The sequence below is a fragment of the Mytilus californianus genome, unplaced genomic scaffold (genome assembly GCF_021869535.1).
Source record: "Mytilus californianus isolate M0D057914Y unplaced genomic scaffold, xbMytCali1.0.p SCAF_8, whole genome shotgun sequence".
NCBI classification, from domain to species: Eukaryota; Metazoa; Mollusca; class Bivalvia; order Mytilida; family Mytilidae; genus Mytilus; species Mytilus californianus.
Genome location: NW_026262734.1, coordinates 100569424 through 100595094, shown reverse-complemented (window position 1 = coordinate 100595094; position 25671 = coordinate 100569424). Strand labels below are relative to the sequence as shown.

The 25671-nt window shown below is 32.0% G+C and overlaps 1 protein-coding gene and 1 long non-coding RNA gene across 2 annotated transcripts in view; one reads left to right on the top strand and one right to left on the bottom strand.

The window, feature by feature from the left end:
• The window catches only part of LOC127710750 (glycosyltransferase 1 domain-containing protein 1-like), an 801321-nt gene extending 778005 nt beyond the window's left edge, over positions 1-23316 (top strand). Inside the window, exon 14 of the transcript XR_007986312.1 lies at positions 22688-23316. The gene's annotated coding sequence lies outside the window, so the exon portion shown is untranslated. The remainder of the gene's footprint in view (positions 1-22687) is intronic.
• LOC127710763 (uncharacterized) lies at positions 3474-6900 on the bottom strand. The gene is made up of 3 exons (XR_007986316.1): positions 6329-6900; positions 5101-5206; positions 3474-3596 (listed from the first exon to the last, which is right to left on the bottom strand). It is a non-coding gene; the product is annotated as an uncharacterized LOC127710763 (long non-coding RNA).
• Positions 23317-25671: the final 2355 nt, after the last annotated feature.

Genomic DNA, 25671 nt, shown 5'->3' with positions numbered 1-25671 from the left:
CTCCAATTGTGTACGTGGTATATTTTATACCCTCTTTACCTGATCTTAAAAGTAGTCTTCTAATATCTACAAAATAACAAATAGAGTCATGCATGAAGATGACATCAGTGTTATCTAGTTCAATGATATCATCTGTTTTCCTTTTTGTCATGTTAGAGTTTGAGTTAGGTTGAGAAAGATGGTTGGTATGAGCAACTTTTTCCGTAGGACTTAAATGATTTGTTGCACTCTCTCGCGTCGATATATTGTTTTGTTGATTTCCTACATTTGTCCTTTGAGTTTTTTCCATGGCTCAATCGGGTAACCCTGACAGTCATATAAAAAGGACTCTATCCTATCTTGTAAGTCCTTGATCACTACATCTTTTTCTTCAGTTCTTGCTTTGACATTATACCTAAGTTCTTCCCCATCTTTATTGGCTTTATCTATAAGGAAAACTAGCTTTTCATTGTCTAAATCAGATTCAATTTTTGACTTTCTAATTTGTTCAAGTTGGTTTTGAAGTTCTAAGTTTCTTTTCTCCACATCCTTTTTTACAGTATTCAAATCTTTTTCTTTATTTGATCGGAGGAGTTCGTTATCTCTTTTAGTTAAGTTTATCCTCTTACAGCGCCATCTATGTTTAGCATAAGGAAGATAAAAACATGAAAACGGTGATTTGATGTGTTGTAAGGCAACAATTTCATACGATTAAACCAAATAGGTATTGAAGCTTCTTGACACTGTATGGTAAGAATTTTAACCACTTTTATATTATTTTTATTATTTTGCAACTAGATCTGGTCATTACCGATATCAAGTAAAGTATCTAAAAAAATAACAAACTAGCTGCGTGCTGAAATGCGAAATTGACATATTTGAAAGGATTATACGCTAATGAAAATTGTGTCACTACAAATATTAAGCTAAATCATTTTGAATAGATATGACAAATTATATCTCTTAAAAAATACTTCCATTAATTTGAAGAAAAAAAAGATGGGTCATTGTACGGTATGATTTGCTTGTAACCTAGCTGTTAAAGAAAATAATTAGATCAAGCTGAGAAATCTGTATCTTTTCCATGTTTAAAAAAAATATAAAAATCTTAAACCAAACAAATGTCAAATTATTCCTCTCAGTAAAGGTTGAGAAATCCTCTTCAAAATGTTTTCATTTCTATTCAGTTTTGGTGAATTTTCAAAGTATCAACAAACAGACATAAAAATATGGATGTAGCTTTGTATGATATTTAACAATGAATTCTGCTCAAACCGATGCGAGGGGTCAACTTGAACTTACTACCAGGCATGAGGAATATTGCTCATTGTTGAATGCCTTATGGTGACTTGAAGATGAAGGACAACAATAAAAACGTTCCATTTTATGGTTTTACCATGTTTTGATATTAATAGCGTCTCATGTACATTTACTTTATATCCCTTCATATTTTCATTGGGTATACGACAGACTAAAAAACTGCTTACATACTACAACTAAAAATCAGAAAGCTTCAGACAGTATAGCAAATTATTCTCTTCGTAACAGCTGAGAAATCCTTGACAAAATGTCTTAATTTCTGATTATACTAAGAATACATGAAAAATAGAGAAAAATGGCAATTAAAAATTTTAAAAGTTTAAGAAATGACCCCCTTTTTTTACCCAAACATTCATGTACATACCTTTTGTTTGGGTTTTTAATTAATATTGTAAATATTTGAACCTTTTATCCAGTTAAGACAGAAGAAATTGTGTCATGTATTTATATATATAATTATGTATTTCCCTTTTGAGTCTGAAATAAATCAACATTTTATTATCTTATAATTTGGTTTGAATCTTAACTTTGATACACCAACCATGCCGACTCTACATAAATATTGATTCATTCTATGCTGTAAACTGCAGGTATATTATCTTAAACATATCCTTGATAAATTAATGGAAAAAAAACAAAGTTTATTCTCTTGTTTCTCGCATATTAAAAAAAGACAATTTAATGTATGTTTCAAAATTTACTTATTCAGAATAATTGATATTCAGATTTTTTACGCTAAATTTGTTTGCTAGTCACTAAATTATTCTTCTTGTTGCTAATTTGTTTCTTCTTGTCGCTTCTTGTCGCTTCTTGACGCTTCTTGTCGCTACTTGACGCTAATTAGTGAGACCCTTTACGTTGAAAGTAAAGATATCTTTATTATGATTATTTTTTCTTTTTCTTAGTGATGAATATATATAATAATCAAAAATAGAATATAAAATAACTATTTTGAGAAAAGAAAACGCAAACTATAAATCATTTCCCATGTTCCGACGACGAGTTGTTGTAACCCAGTAAACAATCCAACGTTGACATTACGTTGTGACAACGTAATACTATCTATATGACAACGTAGTAAAATTACGTTGGTACAACGTAATTTTGTGGACTCCAAGGCACGTGCTGACAACCATCCACACAACGTTGGCACAACGTAATTTGTGACGTAATTTATTACCATCATAAGACGTTGTAACAACGTCGCAACACAATTGTAAATGTCCATTGTCCTCATTTGATTGGTAGGAGCAATATAATTCCATTGAAGAAGTAAAGAGGGTCTATATTTATTCTTTTGATCTGTTTTAAGTTGTAAATTTTTCTATGTAGGAAAGATGGACACAATGTCGATATGTACTCTATTTCCAAACTGCAAGCTGTGTATTATATTGTCACAAAAGGTTTTTTTTTACCTTTTTGCCAGGTTTCAATGTCAAATGTACAAATATCTCGTTTTCCCAAAAACTTTGCATTATGTTTTACATTAAACCTGTAGTTTTGACTTTTGTCCAATTCATGTTTCACACAGTTGTTTAAGGTTAAAGTTTTAGTTTTTAACTTTTGTAATACTGAAGTACAAGATTTACACATTTCCATTTAACAAAAACAACTTTTCTCTAAAATTTTTTACACATAATACTAATCATAAAAGGAGATTTTGTATGATGGCCAATGAGACAACCCTCTATCCTAAAATCAAATACTGATGATGTTAGCAATTATAGGTAACTGTACAGCCTTCAACATGACATCTTGGTACATGCTGCAACTTCTGAATGTTCAGGGTTTCAATGTTCTAGAATATACATGGTGGAAATTCTAGAATGTAGATTTCACTTTGACGACGGAAATATTTTTTAATGAATTATTCAGAAATACAACAAACTACCACATATACCTTAATATTTACTGTAGATTCATTCAGCTGGAATCACTACACAATGACAAGCTAGGAAAAAAGTTTGGAAAAAGGCCCAAAAGCTGACTGTCTAATTTACAAATATATATTCTACACAACTTATACACACTTCTAAAAATATCCCAAATGAAGAAATTCCTGAAATTCAATCAAACTAACTATTGCTTTTTTTCCATTGACCAACTAGAAATAGACCTATCCAAAAGTTAAGACTTCTTTTTTCTTAGCTACATGAACCAATAAAAAAATAATAATATGTTTCTGAATTTTTTTTATTTTTATTCCAAATTTTAGTCTTGTGTTGGTTGTATACATATCATTCCAAATTTTGGTTTTCTGTCCTCTGATCAGCTGGTCGTGTGTTGGTTTCAGGTCTCTGAAAAAATAATAATCATAAATTATAAAATACAAAAAAAAAATTGATTCCAACTTATGAATTACAGCAGTTCTTAAAAAATATCCTGTGTGTAAACATAATTAATATTTTTTCTATTGCTGGTCGTATAATAAATCTTGCAGATCCATAATTATGTTGTGTTGTTACTGAGATGTTTGTATCTTTGCCAATTATACACATTTTGATAATGTATGTTAGAAATTTTAACATAATTTCAACAGTATATAATAATTTATAACTTTTGGTTAACCTTTGTTCTTATTTAAAAAAGAAATTTGTTGTCAAATTGAACATGTGTTAATGAAATTATAGCTGTTCCAGAAAATTCTATGTCCGCCCCCCAGGGACGGCCCTTTTTTTAACCCCCAGCACCGACAGAATTAAAAATAAATAAGAACAACACTCCCTTTGCATTTGGTATTTCATATACAACCACCCCCACATAAAATTTAAAAAAAGTGTAACAAAAAATTTATTCCGCCGGAACAAATTTCATAGGAAATATGTTCCACCAGACTTTATATCACATAAAATATGTTCCAGCACTGTAAAATTTGTTCCGGAACTAATTTTATGACCAAATGTGAAATAAGTTCCGGAACAAAAATCATAGCTCCATGAATTTTGTTCCAATTAATATTAAGAGTTTTAAAAAGTTAAATAAGTTCCTGTGATATTTGTTTTAAACGAACGTGTACATATTTCATAGAAATCAATGAATAAGTTCCGCTCAAACCTAATTTTACTTTATTTATTATTGATATAATACCGGTACTTATTTTTATAATGCACTTGAATGATAACTTTAAACTCACTGATGACAAATGCTCAGTATATAAGATAACTTGTTTAACCAGTGGAACATATTTCATAGACAAGGAACTTATTTCACCAGGTGAGAAACAAATCTCACAAACCCAGAACTTATTTCACCAGATAAGGAACAAATTTCATAAACCTGGAACTTATTTCACCAGGTAAGGAACAAATTTCACCAACCTGGTACTTATTTCACCAGGTAAAGTGTGGAACTTATTTTATAGAGATGGAACAAATTATATAGAAATCATCTGTGAAAAAAGTTCTCCCAGAACATATTTCCTGTGATATTAGTTCCACTGGAACTTTTTTCACAGGAACAAATTTTGGCTCACAATATCATATGCCAATGAACGCAATGTATAAAATCAACAAATTATAATTTGATAAATAAAATTAATAAAAGAAGAATGTGTCCATGAGCCACAAATGATGTTATTAATGACATAACTAAAGAACAGTAAAACAGATGCTCTCCAAATTCAAACTCTGCGTTTTATGATAATAAGCATTGTGTATAAATTTCATAACATGTGGTTCAGGCAAACTTAAGTTAGAGAACAGAAACCAATTTTGAGTTCAATGTATGTTTGTACAGTACAAGAGTAAAACTATATCACTCAGTGAAGGAGGGTATAAAAAGAGCTGATCAACTGATGTTTACCTTTTTATAACTTGGTCCATCTTTTTGAGCTGGTGCATGCTTAAGTGTTACTGAATGCATTCCTCAACCTCAGACACATTGGATCTGTGGATTTTTATACAAGACTCTGGAAAAAATTATAAATACATTCAATTATCTTCTATATTCTTCCATCTGTTTACATGCGGGTCAGTCCAACAAATCTTTGGGAGAACAAGGTAAGTGACAAATTTACATGCATTCCAAAATTTTATAAGTTTTATGATTGATTACAACATTGTTTCTGATCACATATTTATTAGTGAGAGTTGATTATATCTCGTCATTGATAAACATGTAGATTTCATACCATAAATTGAACAGCAAAAAAGACGTCCCTATATACTGTTTTTTTTAACACCAGTAAACTGGGTTTTACCCTGAAAACAGAAAATTTTACCCAACTTTTCCCGACTGGACCCTAGTCTAAATAATTAGGACGTCTTGGAAGGCTAATTTAATTTTTTTTCTGTGACATCTTCCTACGACGACCTAGTCCCAAATAATTATGACGTTTTGGAAGACTATTTAAATTTTTTTCTGTGACGCCTATCTACGACACAATTGTCTATTCCCATGTCAGACCCAGTGATACATTGATTGATTGTTGGTTGCTTAATGTCCAGTGGCGATTATTTCATGCATGTTCAGGACGACCCCCAGTGATACATGTAGTATTATCATTTATAGGCCGAGTTTATAATATGCCAAGTTTGTAATGTGCCGAGTTTTTAATGGGCCGAGTTTGTAATGGGCCGATTTTGTAATGTGCCGAGATGTCTAGCTTCGCATTTGTGGTATTGATAAGACTTTTATGCTTCCAACATTATTAAAAAATAACAGTGCAAAAGACACTTGCAGCTTTAAGATATAGGGATAGTAGCTCTTGTCATGGATAGAAAACAAGTGCCTGTGCACCCCCCACCCACTTTTCTTTTTACTTTCTACAGTTTATTGCATATATCTTAAAATACAACACAAGTTAGTCGAGCAATTTGAAAAATGGATTCAAATAACACAAATGTTGGCTGAAATATCTTGTATCAGTGCAATATTGACAGTAAAAGAAGAAGTATCATATTTCAACACGGTCACGGACAACAGACTTGAAAGAGGCGCCCAACACGGCAACATATGTTTTATTTTCTTCAATCATACTTGTTTTTATCATGGAGAACCTTTTTGGCGTAATGTGCAATTATTATATGACCTTTTTCTTTGTTCTGGAATCTGGATCGAGCTAAATTTCACTGCATGCTGCAAGTTTTATCACTGTTTTTAAAAATCAAGCGGTGAAAGTGCGCATGCTCAGACTTTTCATAGTATACAGCGGTAAAACCCGAGTACTGCTGAACGTTCTACTATTATAACCAACCGTAAAAAAGTTAAAACCCGATTATGAAATTAAAATAATAAATGATGACAAAACTTGAATGATATATCAAACAATAAATATTCATATAAAATGTATATATTAGAACATTAAAATTGGATTTGTAATATTTTCTTGGACATTTTGGTGCAAATTATGTCTGTGCGGGAAAAAAGGGGGATATTGTGAAAGTCGAAAAAATCGTAAATACATTCTAGTGAAGGTGAATGATATATCCAGGAAGACTCATACCCACAAAGTTCGTCCCATAAAACCAGATTTATCACTGTGTCACTGGTATTCACAGGGTTTGTTCACTACGTTATTATAATATTATAATGTTGATACGACGTAACAAAATGTTACGTCGGATTATGACAGTTATAAGCACGTTGTCACAACGTAATAAAATGTTAAATCCTGACAGGGTACTAAATTTACGTAAATTCAACGTAATTTTATAACGTCGTCTGTACGTCTGCATCCAACGTTGGGTTTTTACGTTCCCACAACGTTGGTACGACGTAAACTCAAGACATGACGTTCAGACGACCATTAAAGGGAAATCACACCATTTATACTACTAATAATAATTCATTGAAATTTTGCATGTAGACAGATCATACTTATTAAGATATTTTAGGCGAAAAAAAAATTGGGGTCACCGATGTTGTTTTCGAGATATGACGTCATCAAAACTTAAAGAATCGCGTTATAACGAAATATAGAAATACCGCTCTAAATTGTTAAAAAAGACAAACTTATTGAAAAAACATGTTTAACTGGAATAACAAAAACAGTCAAATGTAACTTGTACCTTATGAACATTTATTTGTTTCGGTTTCCTTATTTTTGAAGGCATTTGAACATTTCCCGCCATTTTTAATTGCTATTTATAATAGATTTTTCTTGAAATAAAAAAAATCTACTAATGTTTTTCCCTTCAAACTTCTGCAAAAGTTGCAGCTTCAGGGAAGATTTTAAAAGCATAAATAAAAAAGGGGGGTCACCGATGTTTTAAAACCGCTAAAACGGAAATAATCTTTATTATTGAATTTTGGCGGGAACTATAACCTTTTAACGTTATAGAACGACGTTGCTGGTATAACAGCATTTCTTGCAACGCTTGGGTTGAATTAAACCTTTTCACTACAAAATATAATATCATTTTTGAACATTTTTTAAGGTATTTTGATTATTCGTTGATATCTTTATCAATCTATCGAATCGTTAAACATAGATACAATAACAGTTTATTATAAAGTAATTGTCAAAGTTGAAGTCATCTCATTTTTTTAATTGCATTTGTTGTATGCGGAAAACGAATGTTTGCCTCATGCCGTATTATAGAAATAATTTTCGGCTTCCAGATAAAGAATCTTCTACCTCGGAAGACTGAGGGTATCCGGGTTGACTAGTAACACGTTCCTTTTAGACTGCAGGCAGAATAATTTCGTTACCATAATTTCACTAGCTTGTCCATTCGCACCGGGAAGATAAAACCTGAAATGCCGTGTTAAAAACGCCACAAACTCAGCACGTTAAAAGAAACCTATTTTCGGTAGGAATTTAAAATTGGTTCCGTAATTACACAACGCTTCATAATTTATTCGAACTGTGGAAACCAAATTTTTTTCTGAGTTCTATCATCCCGCACCCATTTTTCATACATCGTTTCATGTTCATTGTACATAATATGTTCAATGTTCATCGCCTGTGCATTAAAACTTTATGTATTACGTATATTCTATTACCGTTCGATTAATCGCTCAACCGTTCGATTAATCGCTCAACGTTGGTATGTTATGAGAAATACAATGCATCTGATAATTTAGAGTTAATTGACAATAAAATACACATCGCTATATTGATATCAGGAACATAGAATATTCCCAGTTGATATGTAATTAAAAAAATCTTTTAATTTGTAATAAACGGATCTAGTTTTTTTTCTTGTTCTGCTACATCTATCCGTGTTTCTGTGGACATGTCGATATATTTTATCTAACTCTAGTTTTTTGTCGAGCCTTCGACTTTAGTCGAAAAGGCGAGACATAGCGATCCTACATTCCGTCGTCGGTGTCGTCGTCGTCGGCGGCGGCGGCGGCGGCGGCGGCGGCGGCGTCCACAAATATTCACTCTGTGGTTAAAGTTTTTGAAGTTTTAATAACTTTCTTAAACTATCCTGGATTTCTACCAAACTTGGACAGAAGCTTGTTTATGATCATAAGATAGTATCCAGAAGTAAATTTTGTAAAAATAAAATTCCTGTTTTTCCATATTTGACTTATAAATGGACTTAGTTTTTCTGCCAGGAAACAATACATTTACTCTGTGGTTAAGAGTTTTTAAAATTTTTAATAACTTTCTTAAACTATCCTGGATTTGTACCAATCTTGGTCAGAAGCTTGTTTATGATCATAAGATAGTATCCAGAAGTAAATTTTGTAAAAAAAAATCTATTTTTACGTATTTTACTTATAAATTGACTTGGTTTTTCTGCCAGGAAACAATACATTCACTCTGTGGTTAAAGTTTTTAAGATTTCAATAACTTTCTTAAACTATCCTGGATATGTACCAAACTTGGACAGAAGCTTGTTTATGATCAAAAGCTTGTATCTCGAAGGAAATTTTGTCAAAATTTGTACCTGTTTATCCGTATTTTACTTATAAATGGACTTAGTTTTTCTTCCAGTTAACATTACATACAGTATGCAGTTAAAGTTTTTAAAACATTTATTAGATCCATAAACTATCCTAGATTTATACCAAACTTGGACAGAAGCTTCTTACAATCAAAAGATAGTATCGAGAGGAATATTTTTATTGATTTTTTTCCTCATTTTTGTTGAGCCTGTGATTAACAGCAAAAGTAGGCGAGACACTGGGTTCCGTGGAACCCTTACGAATTTTTTTATCAGATGACAAATGAGAGTGTGGATAACCTTTGATGTAGAATAAGAATTCGAGTTCCAGCTAAATTTAGAGTTAAAGTTCCAGTTTTATTTTTAGTTCGAATGTTAATTCGAGTAAGAGTTCTAGTTAAAGCTCGAGTTCCCCTTAGAAACTTTCGAGTTATACTGTAAGATAGAATAAATTCTGGTAAGAGTTAAAATTTTGAGATCTGAGATCCGATGAAATTAAAAGAAAGATTGCAGTTTCTATTTTCTGTTGGTGCACCTCTCTTTCTTGAATTGTATATTCTTTTATCACATTTATGTTTCAGTATGGTATAGCCTATATAATTTTTTTTTGCCAAAACTGATTAATGATAGGTAATTTGAAAATAACTGATTGATTGTGTGTGCCACTTTCAGCACTCTGTTATATCATGTTGGCCATTTTTTTTTAAAGAACCAAGGTATCAAGAGTAAATCAGCTACCTTTGTACTCTGTCCTTTACAGTCATGATCGGAATCTGACAATCTCCCTATATCACTGTTTGTTGACATGCAAGTGATCACATTGAGTGATCTGAACACGAACCTACATCTGAACTACTAGTTTTTGTTTTGTTTTTGTTTTCGTTTTTTTCTTGATTTTTGCAAAACTTTCAGTGGCAAATATTACATGAATATCAGCACAAAATTTTTTTCTATATGAGATGAATACTCTTTCACAAGACGGACCTTAATGTGATGGTTACAGATTAGCACTCTGAAAGACATGTTACTCTACATAAATACATGTGTGTGTTAAATATTTCTCTTGTTGGAGTCTTGTAAAGCCAAATATACAGTGTGGATTTTTTGTTGTTGTTGTAGGCAGTACGGTCATCAATAGTACAAAAATAACTAGGCATAGTGTTTGATATTCCCAGATTGCTCTGACGTCTAGCGGCCTTATTTTTTAACTTCCTTTTCGTACAGTTCGCTATAATTGACAGTTTGAAGAAATACTACAAAATATGATTTTTTTTTTGTGCCCAAATTATGTAAGCCTGTACAAAGCATTAAAGGAAGATTGAGTATAATGTACTATATAATACGGTGCTAAATTTCTTTGATTTCGACAGACAGCAACCGATGTAAAATTATGTATGCTTCTTTTACAGTGATGTTTAACTGGCGTTATTCTTATATAATTTAATTTTGGATGTAACGCGTCTTCTGATTGGCTGACGTTGTATTGTTTATTATCCTGGTTCCCGGTACTACGTTCCAGGTATTAGCAAATAGCCATACGCTGTCACGGGGATGATGGTCCCAACCGTTTAGGAATAAGGGGTCCAAAAAGGGGCCCAAAACAAGCATTTTTCTAGTGTCAGGATAATAACTTGTGTATAAGTATTTCGATTGCCTTGAAATTGTACCACAATGTTTAATACCACAAGTAGAAGGTCAGGATTCATTTTAGAGGTTATGTGGCCAACAGTTTAGGAATTAAGGGCCAAAAAGGGGCAAAAAACAAGCATTTTTCTAGTTTCCAGACAATAACTTGTGTGTAAGTGTATGGATCTCGCTGACATTGTACCACAAGGTTCCATATAACAAAGGGAAGGCTAGGATTGAGTTTGGGGGTTAATTGTCCCAAACATGTAGGAAAGGGGCAAAAAAAGGGCCAAAACAAGCATTTTTCTAGTTCCAGACAATAACTTGTGTGTAAGTGTATGGATCTCTCTGACATTGTACTACAAGGTTCCATACTACAAAGGAATGCTGGGATTGAGTTTTGGGGTTATTGTTAAAATTTCAAATTTTTGAAAAGTTTCAAGAAGAAATCTTCAATTGCACAGTTTTGCACAATGGATTTATAAGATCTTTGACCACATTTATTTTGTGTCAGAAACCTATATTATGTCAAAAAATTGATCACAATCCAAATTCAGACAGTATCAAGCTTGAAGATTGTGTCCAAATTTGCCTCAACTGTTCAGGGTGCGATCTCTGCGGTCGTATTAGGCTGCGCTCAGCGAAGCATTTTATTGAGATTGTAGCCAAAAACTGTATTTTACCTACTCGATTCACACTCATACCGCATTTTCTCATTTATAAGGAAGGATAATACAAATAATGTTACTTCTATGCTACTATATTTCATGAAATTAAATAAATTTAAGCAGATCTTTTTTTTCAACTAACATCTTTTGATTGTGGAGCATGATATTGTGATACATATGGTTTCATCTCTTCTTCCTCCACCTCTTCTTCAAATGTTGTTGCCCTGTGGTGTAGGACTCCACACCACTTGAGAGGGACATACATTATTGTTTTTGGAAAATTTATTCCCTGTACTTTTAATTCATGTAAATAAGGGTCCACAGTTTTGAACATTGCATCTTCCGTACAATTAACTCCTCCAGTTGAGGGTGGCCTTTTCAGGACTTCTAGGAAAACATTTGGTCTACCAAAGATATAAAAATTAATATAATATAATATGAATATAATTCAATGTATAATCATGAATATTATAGTATAATATAAATTTCTTGGTGGAGGCACAGAGCAATCTCCCCCGTTTGCACCAGCAAATAAAATAGATATCTGTATTTTATTTTGAAAGGAACTTGAATTGTAGTTTTTAATGATTATATTTTGTTTTAAATATATATAATTCATTTTTCTATTATCTTACTTTGAAATGAAACTACATAAAGAGGAATAAAACAGATTAAACATTTCATAAAGATCAAAGTATTAAACTTTTAAAAAATTTAACAAAAATTGACTAAACTCTAAAATAAGAAAGAATAATTAATAAACCAATTTATAAAATTCAGAAAAATACAAAAAAAAAGATAACATACAGATATTTATTCAGTAACAGCCCTGGGTGGGAATCGAACCCACATTCCAAGAAATTCAATTAAATTATAATATTGTTTTAGAGCATAGACTGTTCTCTGATAAAACCTGTGTGGAATAAACTTTTCATTCCTGTTCATTGACATGCATATTCATTAAAAAAAAATTGACAGAAAAAATGAACAGTGTTGATTACCTATTAGGTGATTCAGTAATCACGGCTGGGTTTACCATTTGTAATGCTGATGTTATTTTTTTTCTGTGCTGATAGATTGGCAGTAGCAGTTAGCGCAAGTATTTTTGTGTCTTTTTTTAGAAAAGTCTTAATCAAACCTATTTTCATATATGCAGGTCTAAATTCCTGCTTTACCCATGCCAATACTAAGTGGGCCTCGTCAATTACAACATGAGTAATCTGTAAATGTTTGAAATAGTGTTAGGTGAAAGTCTGTAATTATACAAAGACATTAACTCTCAAATAGACAAGCGTCTGCATCATTATTAATTATCCAAATAAATCAATTGCAAGTTATGGTTAAAAACAAAGATTTTTTTTCTTAGAGGTGTAGTTAGATTTTTAAAAATAGTTGACTGCACATTCGACACTTTAGAAAAAAAGTTCACCATTCTGTGAATTAATGATATATCAAGATTTCAAAATAAGGAACATACATGATTAGACCACTCTTCTGTCATCAACAATTTTTTTACTTTTGGCTGTAAAATGTGTTCAGGATGGGACAGAATGAATCGTATACTAAGATCAACATTTTTCAACCTTGAAATAGTATCCTGAAATATTAAGAAGAAAATTTCATAATTATTTAAAGGGGCAGTAGCTGTCAAATTCATGTTCACCGATTGACTCAAATTCTCATATTTGATTTATTACAATGTAAAACATTTATCCATAGTATAAAAAGTCTACAATAAACAATATACCGGACATGAGCTTGATAATATGTAGCTTCGTTTCGTGTGTATTTTAGTGTAGACGCCATCTAATTAACTGTCGAGTTGACCTCCGACTGCCATATAAGGGATATAAACATAAATATAGATGTAAATAGATATCAGACTCGTACATTTGGATTTTTCTAGGTCTGTTTAAATTCATATTATAGATTAAAAATATATGTTGATCATCGTTTTTACCTATATAAGAATGATTTTTTGTGGATCGAATCAGTCAAACAAATGATTAACCTTTGTTTCACTTTCAGTGTTGACATTCTTCCTTTAAATAATTGAACACACACAATGCATGCGGTATCAATCTCTAGCTAAGGGGTTAAATTGAAGTTCACATGAATACGGAATCAATGAGGTCAAATTATTCATTTGCAAGTGAATAATTCATCATCAATGTTTCTTAGCTTATTTTGACAAAATTGAACTATACTGGCTGCTAAAAGCGATATATTATTTCACTTTTACACTTTCATTAATGATTGAACAAAAACAATCATATCTTATATTTTTTATATATCTCGTAGCTAGTGCCCCATTAAATTGTGAAGATTTTTATTTTTGCATTGTGTGTGGGTTTTTTTAATTAAAAATTTTTTGTTTCTTTATACAATGACCGCTGGGCGTCCAATTAATCAATTTATGAATGGTTTTAACTTGTTTAAATGTTTTGAATAGAAGACCAGAAATTATTATCAGATCAGGTATTTAAGAGAAATATATAATTTCTTATTGTATAAGAAGTGTGATCAAACTTTTATAATATTTAAATTTTTGCATTATCAACTGTTAAACCTTTCACATTTGTATCTAATTTAAATTATATACATGATTTAATCAGATATATATGTCTTGTATGAATTTCATAACTTTCAATGATATTGTTGTGAATCCTAATTTGATTATATAGCTAATTTGTAGAACAGTAAAATCGATTTAATATGTATCTTGATTGTATAAGAAACAAAGTACAAAAAAATGAAGTAACAAGAATAATACTGAATAAATTTTTTGTTACTAAATGTTTTGTTTCCTATGACTTATTTTGTTTGTAATGGCTTCCATGATACCTGAGCTTTGGGTATATGCATTAAGTCTGGACTGTCTTCCTTTTCAAGCAACTTCACAACTTCATCAGTAATGTGAACACATCTATCCCCAAATCTTTTTTCCTGTTCTTCTATGATGGCATTTAAGCCATTAATCACAAGACAGCATTTGCTGTCTTCTTCAATATAAGGGAGAGCCTGAGGACAAAATGAACATATACATGCTGTGAATATTAAATCTTGAAAATAACAAGACAGCTGTTTTATTTTAAAATTCTTTAAACTTTAAAAAAAAAATATACATATGTTGAATGGTGAAAATGGTTGTATTTGTATGTTCCATCGATATCTACTACAAACTTGTTGTTTAGTGCATGCCTCTGTGAAGGCTGTACTGTGACCAGGAGTATACTGTCTTACTTTAACTATATGATATCATGTCTTGGATGGAGGGCTGTCTCATTGGTACTCATACCATATTACAGTGCATGATTTTTTTCGCATGATACATGCCTAGATGTTTCTGATTCAGAAAAATGATACATTTATCTAATATTAGGAAGTACAAATGTATATATATATGCAGCCTGTTGATGTTAAATACAAACTTAAAGAAGTTCCATTTTACTGAGTTTACTAGTTCAACAAAATTAATTGTAAAAAAGAAGGCTGTATGATAAGTCTTTTCTTTTTCAACATGGAGCAAGAAACACACAAAGAAAATATATAAATGGCACTTTACCTAATTCAGTAAGGCACTGGCTACGGTTACATTGAAATGTAACAATAATAAAAAAAATTATTGTTACATTGAAGACTAATTACCGGAATACAGGGCTGGGTAAGGAACCGATTAATTACGATTAACATTAACATAATTAACACAATGTAACTGTTGACACAAATTTTATTGTTACATTCGTAATTTATCGGATCCTTACCCAACCCCTGCATTCCGGCAATTAGTCTCCAATGTAACAGATTTTTTTTATTATTGTTACATTTCCATGTAACCGTAGCCAGTGCCATTCAGTAATTGGAAGCCTTACATTGAATTTAAAATGAACTACAAGATACATGTATATAATTGACCGAATAAGGTAAACATTGTAAATATGGTTCAATATAGTTACAGTTCAATACGTGTGTTGATGGACGCAATTATTTGAAGCTAGAATATGTTTTAGATTGTTGATGGGCACTTTTTTCAACATTCAGATGATGATATGCAGTTTCTCTCGGCATATATTTTACGGTAAACGGACAGAAAGTCACAGGACAAAAAGTCACAAGACATAAAGTCACAAATTTGATAGGACAATAAGTCACAAATAATTTGTTGACAATTGTTTGAATATAGCAGAGAAAGATCTTGAAATATTTTCTTTTTATTACATACATATTCATGTTTAAGTTTAGGAAATTGTTCATTAGCCTTGATAAATGAAAATTTATTAAATTTTAATCATGCAAAGGATATATTTCTTGGCACAATGAAGCCATTTAAGTACCAAGCCACTTTGACATTTTGTTTTCATAACAATTATTTGATCATTATTGATATTTATTGAATAAATTTTAATTACAAAGTTGCTTCATATATAATAGTTCAAGAAAAAACAAAAATTTTATTTTTTAAATTAGTGTTTTCTTGTTTAAAGAAAAATAATCTCAAAACTGAATTGGAAGCAAGACAACTCGCCCCACTGGCAAATCGCCCCACACCAAATCGCCCCACTTTTTCACAAACTCGCCCCAATTTTAAAAAAATCACCCCACACAGGTTTACCAACTCGCCCCACTTATTAAAAAGGGTTAAATCCATTTCAATTTACTCCTGCCAACTCGCCCCTCTTATGAAGATGGGTAAAATCCCGTTGAATATATAATAAAGGTTTGCCAACTCGCCCAACTTATGAAAACTTATCTTGAAGTTCACAGAAAAATAAAATCGAAATTTAATATATGATTATGATTGAAAATAAATGATGTATCACTTCTTAAAATAGAATTGTAGATACATTATTTATTAATATGTAATTTACGTATTTTTTTAGAATAACTTTATTCTTGCATCCTTAGTTATTTGCAAAAGCGAGACATATCCTACATTCCGTCGGCGGCGTCGTCGTTGTTGTCGTCCGGCGTCCACAAATATTCACTCTGTGGTTAAAGTTTTTGAAATTTTAATAACTTTCTTAAACTATCCTGCGTTTCAACCACACTTGGACAGAAGCTTGTTTGTGATCATAAGATAGTATTCAAAAGTAAATTTTGTTAAAAAAAATCCTGTTTATCCGTATTTTACTTATAAATGGACTTAGTTTTTCTGCCAGTTAACATAACATTCACTCTGTGGTTAAAGCTTTCAAAATTTTAATAACTTTCTTAAACTATCCTGGATTTGTACAAAACTTGGACAGAAGCTTGTTTATGATCAAAAGCTAGTATCTAGAAGGAAATTTTGTAAAAATTTATTTCCTGTTTTTCCGTATATTACTTATAAATGGACTTAGTTTTATTCCAGTTCACATTACGTACAGTCTGAAGTTAAAGTTTTTAAAACATTTATTAGATTCATAAACCTTCTTGGATTTTTACCAAACTTGAACAGAACTTCTTACTATCAGAAGATATTATCTAGAGGAAAATTTTTAATAATATTTTCCCCATTTTTGTTGAGCCTGCGACTAACAGCAAAAGTAGGCGAGACACTGGGTTCCGCGGAACCCTTACAAATTTTTTATAAATGGGGCGAGTTGGCATGACTGAATTCATCGGGATTTTTCTATTTTTTTTATAAGTGGGGCGATTTGGCAGACCTATATTTAACGGGATTTTACCCTTTTTCATAAGTGGGGCGAGTTGGTGAAAAAGTGGGGCGATTTGGTGTGGGGCGATTTGCCAGTGGGGCGAGTTGTCATGGATTCACTGAATTGTGACTTTTTGTCTGTGACTTTTTGTCCTGTGACTTTCTGTCCTACATTAATATTTTACTATTATTAAACCTGAATAATTACAGTTTTGCCGTATCCAGTGGGCAAAACTGCAAGGACATCTCTGGATGTACACAAATTTATTGCTTGTTCCTGTTTGTCTTTTAAATTATGATATTGAAATGACATCTCAGAGTTCATCCTGTGAAGGAGCGTCTCCAGGGACGCCATCATTCAAAAGTTCGCCAACAGACGGCGTTCTGTTTAGAAATACCTCCGATTTTGAAGAGCGATGTAAACAAGTTCAAGGTAACGTTAAGTTCGTCCCGGTCGTTATATTGGTCAAACTCCGAAACAGCGGTTACGTCCTCCTTACTGACGCTACGTTGACTTTAACCACTGCAACCAACACCCTACGTTAGCGTAGGATTTTTTCAACATTCTTGAAAAAAAAATAAAAGTGTTCAATTTATTTTTATTTGTATGGAATTCGATACTATATAATCGATTGAATATAGATTTTAAAGACTACAATGTAAGCTACCAGTAATTTTAATAAAATGATATTTTAAACTGGAAATATATTTTGGTGTACGAATACTTATTTATCCCTCTCAAATCCAACATGGAAGAGACGATCCGGAAAGTTCAGAGTCAGCTGTATCCACAGTTGACACTGAAACTTGAACAAATTTCTTCGATAGAAAATATTATAGAGGGAAATAATATTATAGTCAATTTGCCTGTTGGGTTTGGCAAGAGTATTATATTCCATGTGTTGCCCAGTAAGTAATTTCAACAAAGTGAAAGACTTCTGATTCGTGTTGAAATATTTTTTTTTAGTGGCAGTGGCTTTTTTGCCGGCTTCACCAAATACTCTGTTTAGACGGCTCTTTTAATAATTGTTGAGTCCTTTAATCAGGTCGCGAACAACCCGCAAATGAAGAAATCCACAGTTCTTGAAATCTTTTTTCCCCTTGTGCAAGTTGTGGTGCTTGAAGAAAAACTGCTGGAAGTGGTCCTCGCTACTATTTCTATTACAAAATTTAAATACCAATACCAAATTACCAAAACTGTGTTGGTCCTTTCCAAATTTTGATGGTCAAATCCTTCGGACCACCACTTTTCGATAACTGTTGGAATCCCTTAAATTTTATTTTGAGGTTAAATCTTAAATGAGTGACTCACTGACTGTCCCCAAGAACATATATATTGACATATAGATATATACTGTCCCTCAGACAAGGGGTCATTTTACTGTTGAGTGTTGGTAGAAAAGAAAAAAAAAAATTTTTTTTTTTACTTTAAAGGGGAAAACTTCATTATAATTTATATTTGGACCAACTTTTCTAAAAGACTTTAGCTCGAGAGGTGCACATATTTTTTAAAAAATAAAGAATATTTAAGTCCAGGAATATTACAAAATTCTTGGACATGTTTTGACTATTTATTGCAATATACATGATATAGATATATACAATGTAGTTCTTTGGGGAAAGTTTCTTAAAATAATACAAATACGTGCCCTTTTGTACTAAAAAGAGGTTTTTACAACAATAAAAATTTTATCACTTGAAATGTACTACATGTAAGAGAGATATATATAGTCATTACATTCTTCCCAACCTGTTAATTTATCTTTTAGATATGTTAGATACTGATTAATTGCAGGGGTGGATCCAGGAATTTGTCAGGGGGAAGTCACCTTATGAAAATTTAAATTAAAATTCATTTTTTTTTTATTGATATCATGAAAATAGATACAACTATAGAATACACAAGTTACACATGATTTATAAAATTTATTCTAATTTCATTGTTCTTGGATGCCTGCGTACAAACATGTCAACGATCACATCAAATTCTAAATCTAAATTGTAAGGCACGTGCATCAGTGCAAGTCCATTTATTCGATCCTGGCCCATTGTTGCACGTTTGTACTGATACTTTTGTACATGTACAAAAAATGTATGTAACTTCAGGGGTTGTTTCTTTAATCTGATCACTTTTATTTGTATCAATGCTAGGTCCATTACAAGTCGTTTGTACTTCAGAGGGGGCTGATTTGTGGCGTTTCCTGAAGGAAAGAGGGTATAAGTTACTAAAAAATTGGAATGATCGGAACTTTTAGAGAAACAGATGATAGAACGGGGGTATTCAATATAGAATATATATTTATGTGACTTAAAAAACTTTAAAATTATATTTGAGTTTTGGCATCACAGTGAAAAAACGTTATTGGTCGAGAAAAGTTATTATACAAACTTTAAAAAGTTAGATAAACTTTATGTAAATAAAAGTATGAATTACCTGCTAAAAACATCTAAGATTGAAGACTATCTTCGTTTTTGTCGAGCCTGCGACTTTTGTCGCAAAAGGGGAGATATAGCAATCCTACATTCCGTCATCGTAGCGATCATTGATTACATTTTCATTGTATAAACATACATGTCAAGGTACATGTTTTTCGCCTTAAGGTAAGTAAGTCCTTGACGAGAGACTTTTGTTATAAAATACATATCTGTCGTATTCAGCTTCTAAAGAATTTAGAAATCAAGTGAAAAACAAATGGAATTATGTGAATTCGAGGAGAGGATGTGATAGACAATGAACTTTTAGTATTTTATGTACTTAATCGCTCTTGCGTATCTAGAATACATATGTTTAATAAGATGGTTTTAGATTTTAAGTTTTCAAACATGTATATTTTCTAATCCCCTCTGAATTTATCTCCATTCCTAATTATGTTTTATTTTTTATCTTGATTATCACTATCTGTACAGAGCACGTCTACCGGACCACTTTTTTTTATACGCCCGTTTACAGGACATATGGTATACCGCTGTCCGTCGTCAACATGTCGGACATTAACTCAAAAGTGCTTTAACCAATTTGCATAAAACTTTGGTGAATTGTTTATATCTATTGACATGATCTCCCTTTCGCTTTTTATAAATTTTAGATTTTACGTTTCAGAGTTATGGGGTTTTATTCATTAAAAAAAGGGGAATTTTCCAGTTTTTGGACAATAACTCAAGAATGCTTTCACCAACTTGCAAGAAATTGTGGTGGATTGTTTCTATATTGACATGAGCTCCCTTTTGATTTTTATATATTTTAGATTTTACGTTTCCAAGTTACAGGGTTTTATTAATAAAAAAAGGGGGATTTTCCAGTTTTCGGACAAAAAAATAAAAAATGCTTTCAGCAGTTCGTATGAAACTTTGGTGAATTGTTTATATCTATTGATGTAAGCTCCGTTTAGAATTTTATAAATTTTACATTTTCATTTCTGAGTTATGGGGTTTTATTCATTAAAAAAGTGGAAATTTTCATTTTTCGGACAATAAGTTGAATAACTAAAAAATGCTGTCAGCAATTCTCATGAAACTTTGGTGAATTTTTATATCTATTGATGTAAGCTCCCTTTACATTTTCATAAATTTCTAATATGACTGAGAATTAATTCAACTTTATTTGTTCATAGTCTGACAACAGATTTACTAAGTATTGCTCAACAGCACAGTGTATTGCACAACAGCAAGAAATCTTCAATTGAATATAAATTCAATTCATATAACCAATTTCAAGTTCTCTGACTACATTTATTCAGAAACCTATAATATGTCAAATATTTAATACAATCCAAATTCAGACCTGTATCAAGCTTGAATATTGTGTCCATTTTTGCCCCAACTGTTCAGTGTTGGACCTTTGCGGGCGTATCAAGCTGCGCTCAGCGAAGCAGTTTATTGTTTTTAATTTAATCCATATCTTAATTTACTTTTAAAAGCCAAGAAATCTACGTTCTTACCCATTTTTGTAAATATTCCCTATTACCCATTAAGGGGTGTTCAATAGACAAAATGATTAAACGAAGAATTTATTTTTCAAAATGTTCAATGTGCACCATTTTTTGGTACATGGTGCATCATTTTTCGCAAACCCAGGGGGTGGTCACTGGCACCGGGTGACCACCCCCTGGATCCACCTCTGAATTGTGTCCATATTTGGATACATATCCAATTCAAAAGCTTCCATTTCCTATTACGATTTCCTTGATAGAAATTGATGCCTACAAAATGGCAAGGAACCTTACATGTAAAACCCAAGATTTGCAAATGTTGAAGTTTAAATCATCCCTATCGAAAGTTTTAGGCAATGCATCAACAACTGATTGACTTAGAAATATCTATTTCACATATGACGACAGAAATTTTCCAATAGGTGTAATCATAGTCAGTCCTCATATCCTCGAATGTGACATACAAAACTCACCAGGTTTGTACTTAAATGTACATGTCAGAGCAACACAAGGGATGAGACATGTGGATCAGGATTTGCTAACCTTTCCTGAGCACTTAAATCATCACCAGTTTTTTGTTGCGGTGGTGTTCTGTGTAGTTTTCTATCTTGTGTTTTACATACTGTTGTTTGTCTCTTTGGCATTTCATGTTTTTAGCCATGGTGTTTTTCAGTTCATTTTCAACTTGCGAGTTTGGTTATCTCTTTCGTATTTTAGCTCTTTATCCCACCTCTCTTACATGAGACCAAGTAATTATCTGGACTTCTGGAAGCTAAGCAAATGTTTTTGTTGGGTCAGTTATATGATAAAGCAAAAATGTGAACAAATATTGTATCACAGCTGTCAGACATATTTGATAAGGGCTCTGGGCTACTATACCCCAGCAAATTTTGTCCTTGCCCAGTGAAAAAATGAACAGTTGGTGCCTTTTTTTGGAAGATAACCAAAGAAATAAAAAGCTATAAGCACACTTTTTCATTGATATTAAACATTAGAAATGAAACTGATATTTCATGGAGTAATTTTAGACGATAACTTTTTATACGACAGCAAAAAAATTTTTGTGGTCGTATATTGGTATGACGTTGGCGTCGTCGTCCGAAGACACATTAGTTTTCGCCCTCTAACTTTAGTTTAAGTGCATGGATCTCAATGAAATTTTACCATAAGGTTCAATACCACAAAAGGAAGGTTGGGATTGATTTTGGGGGTTATGGTACCCACAGTTAAGGAATTAGGGGCCAAAAAGGGGCAAAAAATAAGCATTTTTGTAACTTCCAGACATAACTTGTGTGTAAGTGTATGGATCTCTCTGACATTGTACCACAAGGTTCCATATCACAAAGGTAATGCTGGGATTGATTTTGGAGGTAATTGCCTCCAAATTTTAGGAATTAGGGGTCAAAAAGGGGCAAAAAACAAGCATGTTTCTAGTTTCATGACAATAACTTGTGTGTAAGTGTATGGATCTCTCTGACATTGTATCACAAGGTTCCATATCACAAAGGGAATGCTGGGATTGATTTTGGGGGTAATTGCCTCCAAATTTTAGGAATTAGGGGCCAAAAAGGGGCAAAATACAAGCATTTTTCTAGTTTCATGACAATAACTTGTGTGTAAGTGTATGGATCTCTCTGACATTGTATCACAAGGTTCCATATCACAAAGGGAATGCTGGGATTGGTTTTGGAGGTAATTGCCTCCAAATTTTAGGAATTAGGGGCAAAAAAGGGGCAAAAAACAAGCATTTTTCTAGTTTCATGACAATAACTTGTGTGACAGTGTATGGATCTTTTTGAAATTGTACTACTAGGTTCCATATCACAAAGGAAAAGCTGGAATTGAGTTTGGGGGTAATTGCCCAAAAAGTTTCGGAAAAAGGGGCCAAAAATAAGCATTTTTCTAGTTTCCAGACTATAACTTGTGTTCAAATGTATGGATCTCTCTGAAATTGTACTGCAAGGTACCATACCACAAAGGGAAGGCTGGGATTGATTTTGGGGGTAATTCCCTCAAAATTTTAGTAATTAGGGGCCATAAAAGGGCAAAAAACAAGCATTTTTCTAGTTTCAGGACAATAACTTGTGTGTAAGTGTATGGATCTTTATGAAATTGTACTGCAAGGTTCCATATCACAAAGGGAAAGCTGGGTTTGAGTTTGGGGGTAATTGCCCTAAATGCTGAGGAATTTGGGGCCAAAAACAAGCATTTTTCTAGTTTCCAGACAATAACTTGTGTTCAAGTGTACAGATCTCTCTGAAATTGTACTGCAAGGTACCATACCACAAAGGGAAAGCTGGATTGAGTTTGGGGGTGATGAATCATAAGGGGGTTCAAAAAATTGGGGGGGGGGGGGGGGGATTTTTTTTTCTTTAAAATTTTCCATTTTAAATTGGTTATTTCTGATTTATATATAAAAGCAAATAATAATGATATGGTTTGAATAGGTAAATTAAAATTTTTTTAATTTCTTAGACCACTTTCATTCTGTGTGAGAAACCTATGCTGTGTCAAATATTTAATTACAATCCAAATTCAGTGCTGTATCAAGCTTGAATGTTGTGTCCATACTTACCCCAAGTGTTCAGGGTTCGACCTCTGCGGTCGTATCAAGCTGCGCCCCAGCGGACCATTTTATTTTAAAAGTTATTGTTATGTAAAGAGACATGCATTGCAGTTTTATATTTTTGAATGTTTATCTTGTATTTTTTTTTAAGAAATATTTGAAAACCTTGGAAGATTGAAAAATAAGGTATTGGTGGTGTCGCCTCTAAATTCAATTATGGAAGAACAATATGAAAAATTGAAAAAGATTAATGTGAAAGCTGTTCAGCTAAGCCAGAAGTGTCAGGTTATTGAAAACAACAAAGATAGCAGTGAAAACAACAAAGATAGCAGTGAAAATGGTATGTATTCATGGTATTATCAATATATAATAGCAACCAAACAACATACATAATGTAGCATAGATTTAAAACAATTACATGTAGAAGGCAATCTACTTTTTTCAAATTAATTCAATAACAATTGTATCTGTATCAAAACAATATCTGTTTCTGAATAACAAGAAGTATTTTAGAATGTTTACGTTAATTACGGTTCTGAATGTGAATGTTTAAACAACTTTAATAATTTGTTAAGATTAAGTTCTGTAATGAGTTCAGTATGGGAAAGACCTCTTAATTAAAATTGAGGTTTATCTTTTTCTGTTGATGCAGAAATGAAACATTAACATGATTAATGACAAATCAACTGTCAGAGAAACTAAGAAAGTTTTAATAAAATATAATTAACTTTCATATTTATTACTATATTATTTACGAAATATTAAAAACACAAAAGTGAAAAGATTCTCCTCATATTGGTGCCTTTATCTTTTATGAAAACTTTATTTTCAAATGGATAATGGCATTGATGTCCATTGAAGGGTTGCGTGATGCATGGGATCGAATCCCTTTGAGGTCAAGCCCTTGCTTCTCACACTGAACAAATTACTTATCTATGTACATAATATAGTCATACAGGAATCACTTAATGCCAGTATCATTCTGACACACCCTGAGGGACTGCTGGTTGCGGAAAATGGTGTTAAATTGTTACGAGCATTAGAGGGAAAAGTTGGCGCAATTGTTATAGATGAATGTCACAAAATTGATGACTGGTAATTCAATAGTTTCCTTTGTTGAATATTACATTTTTTTTACAAGTCTTTTGTATTCTTGATCATTTCTGCAATTGTTATTGACAGTTAAAATGTTTTTGTTGGTTATTTTGAAGTTGTATGCACAGTATTGGATTACAGATTAGCAGGAGCCATAAAATCACACATATTAGAATTATGTAAATTCCACAAAAAAATTTCATTCAATTCCAAGTTGACTACATTTTTCATTTTGATTTATTACTGATTAACCGTTGGCATGTTTACACAGCAGAATTTGTCATATACATGTATCATTCATTGCAATTTCAAGTTAAGCCCTATGTTACAACAACCAAAAACAAGACCATGCATGCATCATTTTTTGTTTGTTCAATAACATACTTATGATCTGTTTTAAAAAGAAATAAATGTGGATAGTGTCCACATGTGGACACAGATGATGCACCCGCTTCCATATCATATAGTTATAAAGGGACATAACAGAAGAACGGTAAAAGTGACACTACCCAAATTTGAACTTGATCTGAGTTTTGTTGTAATAAGCATTGTGTGTAAGTCTCATAACATTTAGTTGAGGCTAACTTAAGTAGAGAACAGAAACTAAAAATTCAGCAATTTTTCTATTTGTAAACACGCATAACTCTAGAACAGTTGTGTATAAGTGTTATAACATTTGGTTGAGACAAACTAAAGTTAGAGAACGGAAACGAAAAATTCAGCAATTTTTATGTTTATAAAGGGACTTCACTCAAGAATGGTAAAAGTGTTGCCACCAAATTTTGTACTTAATCTGTAATTTGTAGTAATAAGCATTATCTATAAGTTTCATAACATTTGGTTGAGGCAAACTAAAGTTAGAAGACGGAAACAAAAAATTTGTACTTGATCTTAGTTTTGTGGTAATGAATATTGTGTATAGGTTTCATAATGTTTGGTTGGGTCACTTAAGTTACAGAATGGAAAACAAAAATTTTGCAATCTTTCGATTTATAACTGTATAAAGAGGCATAAC